General features: G+C 34.9%; 1 long non-coding RNA gene across 1 annotated transcript; it reads right to left on the bottom strand.

Annotated features, from left to right (window-relative positions):
- Positions 1 to 2,305: 2,305 nt before the first annotated feature.
- On the bottom strand, positions 2,306 to 5,830 carry LOC140933391 (uncharacterized). Its single transcript, XR_012165052.1, has 3 exons — positions 5,239 to 5,830; positions 2,484 to 2,536; positions 2,306 to 2,391 (listed from the first exon to the last, which is right to left on the bottom strand). It is a non-coding gene; the product is annotated as an uncharacterized lncRNA (long non-coding RNA).
- Positions 5,831 to 6,080: the final 250 nt, after the last annotated feature.

Below are 6,080 nucleotides of genomic sequence, written 5' to 3'. Positions count from 1 at the left end.
CGTTGTAATAAGCTTCTTCGGATACAATCTCTTTTCGAAAATATTTTAGGGGACTTAGCTCAAAAATTTACATGTTGAAAAAAATCCAAATTTCTGTAGATTATCAGGCTGATAAGTGCCTAAAATTCAGGAATATTCGTGGATTCTTTGAACAGCAAGCTTCGCAACATGCCTATTGCTGTGGCCTGACATCCGATAGCCTGATTCAGTGTAAACCACCAGCAGGGTTTCTTTTCATAATCTAGTAATAATAATAGTAATAAAATAATAATAATAATAATAATATTGATATTAATAATAGTTATCTGAATAATAACAATACTAATAATAACTTTTATATTTTAAATAATGATTTAGAGGGTCACGATGGTTTGCGAGACCCAAATTTCTAGTCTAATAATTAACTTGACATGGATGGACAAATAAAAAAAACTAACGATATCATGGCGGCCTCCTGCATTTTTTCAACACGTTAAGGCAATCGAGGAGGTCCTCAGGGAGAACACCCGCGTGGTCCCGCAATATCTGAGTGTGCTGTTATGGCAATCCACGCGTGCATGCAAATGCTCACGCGTATAAGCAACATGGCTACCTGTGTCGCACAGGTTACATTAAAACTACCTGTTCCAACTCAAAAAGAAAAATAGCCCGATGTTATCAGAGCATGCCAAGGTTCAACTTTTGACAAAATGTTCAAACATTTCTGGGGAATAAGTAGCTCAGAACCACTCTATTTTTCTGAAAATTTAAGGAAGCTCTAAACATGCGCCCTAGGGTTGTTAACTTTTTAGTCTCCATATACTTGTCTGTTGAAAAGGGGACATGTAGTTTCTTGGTGTTGAGGACAGGTGCAATCACCAAATGACGTAATACAAAAGATTGAAAAGATACTGAACAACAACAACACCATAACACGGAAGCGAACCAAGAATGGTTTCCACAACACCAAGAAACATCCACTCAGTGAGACATGATTATTTAAACCATGCATGTAAAAGGATTTTCAGTGTCCCTCATTTCTCACTTTAAAAATACATTTTTTTATTAAACCGTAAACTTCCGATTATAAACCCTGGGCTTATACAACTTTGTAAGGGGTTTAAGGATGGCTTATAGAAGGGGCGTCTTTTACTCGGGTAGGGGAGGGGGATAACTTTCAACCGGACTGAAAAAAGTGTTTCAAAGCAAGCTACATAGAAGGGATCTGTTTAGGTTTCTGGGAAACTGCCCACCTACCCCTCCCCTAAGCCATCATTTTGCCCAAAGTGAGAAGTAAGTTTTAATATTAACTTAGGGGAGGGGTAGGTGGGCAGTTTCCCAGAAACTAAATTGATCCACTAGAAGCACTGATCACAACTACTTTTTGAATTTGATCGCTTTTTTAAGCTTCGGAACTTTGTAAAAAGTCGAATTCATTTCAATACAAGCTAGACGGGGGTTATAATCTGATGTATCTTTTTGTTTACAGCTGGTAAATGGGCCTATAAATGCGGGGGGGGGGGAGGGTGGGGGGTGGTTTAGGGCTTATAATGGCAGGAAGTTTACAGTATCTTCAATAAGACTTATTTGCTAACTTCAAAAAATTACTTTCCCTCTTTAACATCATCATCTGTAATTCGTATTCAGTCAAATTTTATAAATACGTGTCCTGTAAATGTTCAACTCGATTATCTCCGGAAGTTCTAAAGCTGTGCGGAAAAGGAAACTAAAAAAACCCTCAAATTATGAATAAAATATTTGCATTATGCCAATTCATTGTGCTTGAGTAAAGTAATTCAGAATTCTACATATAAAACCATAATAAAAGAAATTTTGTCATTTTCCATACTGGTACGAATTTTAGTTGTAAAATTATCCCTTTTAACGAAACCTTTTTGTTGGTGTAGATATGTGAAAGGTCTTAAAGACAGTTCAGATTATTTCGGTAAGTGTCGTCCAGAATTTGGCAAGCATAGTCAGAAACTATCTTCTTTTCTATCTCATACATTTTATGTGACATGAAACTGGAAACAAACTATGTGTGGCAAGGAAGCTAAAAGTTAAGATGATGTTTGGTTTAAATCAGAAACGTCCAGTCGAGAATTTTACCTATATATCTAGAGGCGTAATGTCTTGTTATCGCATAAAATCAAAAATTACACCTATATATAGGCTTTTTTAAATGTCACATGAAACTAACTACCTATTTGTTTTGTAGTGCGTTAATGCATTATTGAATTCTGTAACTCAACACTTACAATTTCATTCTCACACACGAAAAAAAAGAAAAAAATGAAATAAGCTAAAATTTTACCTTATCTTTCAAGAACGACCACGGAAGCTGACTCAAGTATGATGGGAACGTAGTTCCAAGTGGATATTAGTCATTTTGAATGAGTTTGGGAGAGCTTCCTACAGGTTGAAAGAATACGTTTCAAATGATAGGAAATATATAAAGGAAATCATTTTAATGAATTCAGTGCCCAACTGTTCTATGGTTTTACCTGCGAAATCACGACTGTTTGTCTGCGTGGGGTCCTCGCTTCCAAGGCACTCCCTTTAAAAAAATATACACCCAAAATTGAACATCAAAATAACTGAGCACTTCTCAAATAAAAGATATCATTTTGGAAGAATACTTTATGTGCTTTATCGGTTTTCCATGAAAAGGTTATGGAATATGTTTAGAAAACCCAAACGTGAACTGTGTCCCCTTGGAGGGTTTGTCTTGCGATCGGATTTTACAAGAAAGCTTTAAGATATTTTTAGCGATCGGATGTTAACAGTATTCCCTGTACGTATACTGAAATGTGCCTTAACAGAAAAGGGATGATTTGCCGGTGTAGGGGTAAATCGTGAGAAAAGACTGACAATGTTTTAAAAACAGATGTTTACAGGCAAATAAATTAAAGTTGTAAAAACACCTGCTTATTGCCTGTTTAGTATGCGACTAACATTCGTATATATATAAAAAAGAGTAAAATAAGCGCTGGGTCCAAAATTTTTCTGAAGCATGTATTACAGAATTTTTTTTAATCTAATTTTTGTTTGATTTTTAGGAAATTAAATTCACCGGCGTTACTTTACAAGAATAACGAGATGCTGATGTTACTTTGTGGCGATAATTTTAACAAACTCATAAAATTAAAACTGGCAGTGGTCTCTTTGTTTTCCTGTCATGTCCGAAATGACAGGAAACAAGCTAAAACCAAAACCAAAAAGAAAAGAAAACAAAACAAAACAAAATGAAACTGAGTTAAAGTTATGTACTTAAATCTAGTATTATTACTAATAATAACATTAATAATAATGATAATAAATTTAATAATCATAATATTAATAAAAACAATTGAGAACTGCAATAAAATGACAAATTGGAAAACTACCCAAGTTGATACAGTTTCTTGATAAATCGTACTTTTCGCATTTTCTTTTAAGGTCTTTGTTACTTCAAGCATGACCTCAAATTAAAACAGTCCTCTTTAAGGTTAAATTATTTTGTTGTCAACAATGTAATATTTCCGGCTGATCTGTAAAATTGCAATCCTCGGTGCAAAATGCTCCTTTGCATTTTTGTGTTCAGCCCAAGAATAAATTTCTTATAGGGTAGACAAACTGATTTCTTCAACAAACGAACCCTCTCAAAAATATGATCATCGAAGAGTGGTTTGTAAACTGAGGTAGCAAAAGTCGCAAAAGGCTTCAGGCTTTATCCGATTACCGGTCGTTTCGATAAAAGTTTATTCAGTTGAGGTGTAAATCATAGTTTCACGTCATTTGCTTAAAGAAAGAATAATATTCACCTAAAATGTTTTTCATGTTCACGCGCAAACTATTCTGTGCAATTTCACAGCAGTAACTCGGTCGTATCGAAACGACCGGTTTCCCAAAAAAGATTCCGGGCTATGTACTAAGAGCAACTGAAATATTGCTTTGAATGCCTAAGAAAAAAAGCACGGCATTTTTTAATAGAAAAATTCTTTGTTTAAATAAAATTTCTTGATAATGTATATGCGCAGTGATACCTTATATAAAACAGCTTAGAATAAATACGTTTTCAACTGACGAAATCCAGGTAGCTTTCTTCTTCCGGGTTTCTACTGTAACATGGCTCCGAAACTGATCCGACAGCGATGAAAAGATTTCAGCCTGCTACAAAACCCTAAAGCTAGACAGCAGCTTATCCAATATGTGATTTATGTATACAAAAAGTAAATTATAGTTGTGGTTACGCATTGATTTTTAGCCGGTGTATAATCTAATTATTAGCCTGGCTTCAAGGTTATGTACCGTACATTCACTGATTTGTCAAACATAACGTGTGTTCAGTATAACGATTTTGACTGAATAACTATACAGGTATTCGGCTTGCTCAGTACAATTCACTTTGTCTCCACGTTTAATTTGTACGGTATCATGTCCAAAACTAGATTTGATTTTAACTGAAAACTTTAAAGTGGTTAATGAATAATTTATCTAGTGATGTCCATCCTGAAGATTATAAGAAGAATATCCTTCCACTCTATATTTTCAAACATTCAAATCTAGTTCAGTTTTCACTTGTATTAACCACAAAGTTGGTAACTTTTCTTTAACATAGTTTTCCGGTATTTGTGAAAAATTGAAATAAAATTCAATGTGAGACCCGATTTACTGGGGCTATCACCAACTAAATACAACAGCGTTTCCTGTCTAAACGGGTCACGTCTAAAAAAAATCGCTTGGTTTGAACGTGATTTTAAAACTGTAATCCATCACATTTAATCACTAGTTCCGACGACGCATTTGTTATGAGATCACCAGAATAAGTGCCAGAATAAGTGCTTGATTAGCAGGACCTCGTAAAACTACTCAAAAACACATTGCAGTCATTTTTTCCCCGAAGTTCTTGGATTACTGTCCCTAACTATGACAAAATGATCGCAGTTAATAGAAAAATCTCGGTCGTTTTGATCGAAAAGAATTCATGATCGTGGTCGTTTCTGGGAATGAAAATTATAAAATAATTAGAAATTTCATTTCAATAAAAGCTTCATTTCATGGACCACTGTAAAGGGATAAAAAATCAAAGGCGTTTTCTACTGGTGATATTGTAAACTCTATAGAGTAAACAAGGTGATACACAAAGACCTCAGCTTAAACCAAAGTCTAACTCGCTTCTGTCTCTCCTGCTGAGATAATCTACAGCCAAAATTGTGTTTTTTTTAAGGCAGTAGCTGTTCTTTATGGAATGTTTTAAAATGTTACCTTTATGCATACCAAAGCTTTTTGGCTTCTTTCCGGAAGGGCGATGAGATCCACTGTCGAATATTTTGTAGTCCTCTTCACTTTGTTACACGACTTGAAACCACCTCAACAACAAGGCAATTAACAAAATAGCAGGCAAACAAGGTTACTCAAAGGGCGCTCATGAATAAAACACATTACTTCTGCACTAATCTTACTAATCACTGATTGTGTGTGAAAAGCCAGTAAGGTGGCACGTAGGGAAGAAATACATGGAGGTGTCAAGGTTCTAAAGATTATCGGTGGCACAACGTGTGTACATGCATGAGACAGTTTGATTACAATGTTTGAGCTCTCTTCGCTTTCAAGAAATCACATTTTAATTACAAGTGGAACGTGCTTTAGAGTGCAAAAAAGAAAAGTGTCATAAAACTCTTTTGTTTGACGAAACGTTCTTATTAGATGAACTACTTTTTTCCGGAAAATTAACGTTCATTGACAATGCATCAATCGTTTATTGAATTGAAATAAGCGCACATAGAAATAAAAGGACAATGGCTGTCTTATTAAATCTTTCATGAAAACTGAACACGTCAGAATTTTGTGCGCAGGTATTGATTTAGGAAAATTTCGTTTTGTTGACAAGCCGCCTTTTTAAGAGCGCCATCTTTACTAAGAGCGGCAACTGGGCTTCTTCAATTACGTACAGGTGAATCTTGGCTAAACCCTAATAAATAAGGTCATCAAAAATAGTCTCAGTAAAGAGAAATTATCATCGCGGGTTGATAGCTTTTTTCTCTCTTCAAAGCTAGTAAAAACAAGAAAAAAATTCAAACTAATTATCAACTGAATGCAAGTGTCGCCGAAACAACACC

Source organism: Porites lutea, chromosome 4 (assembly GCF_958299795.1).
Source record: "Porites lutea chromosome 4, jaPorLute2.1, whole genome shotgun sequence".
Taxonomy (NCBI): Eukaryota; Metazoa; Cnidaria; class Anthozoa; order Scleractinia; family Poritidae; genus Porites; species Porites lutea.
The sequence above is the reverse complement of the archived record's forward strand: the minus strand, read 5'-3'. Positions and strand labels throughout refer to the sequence as shown.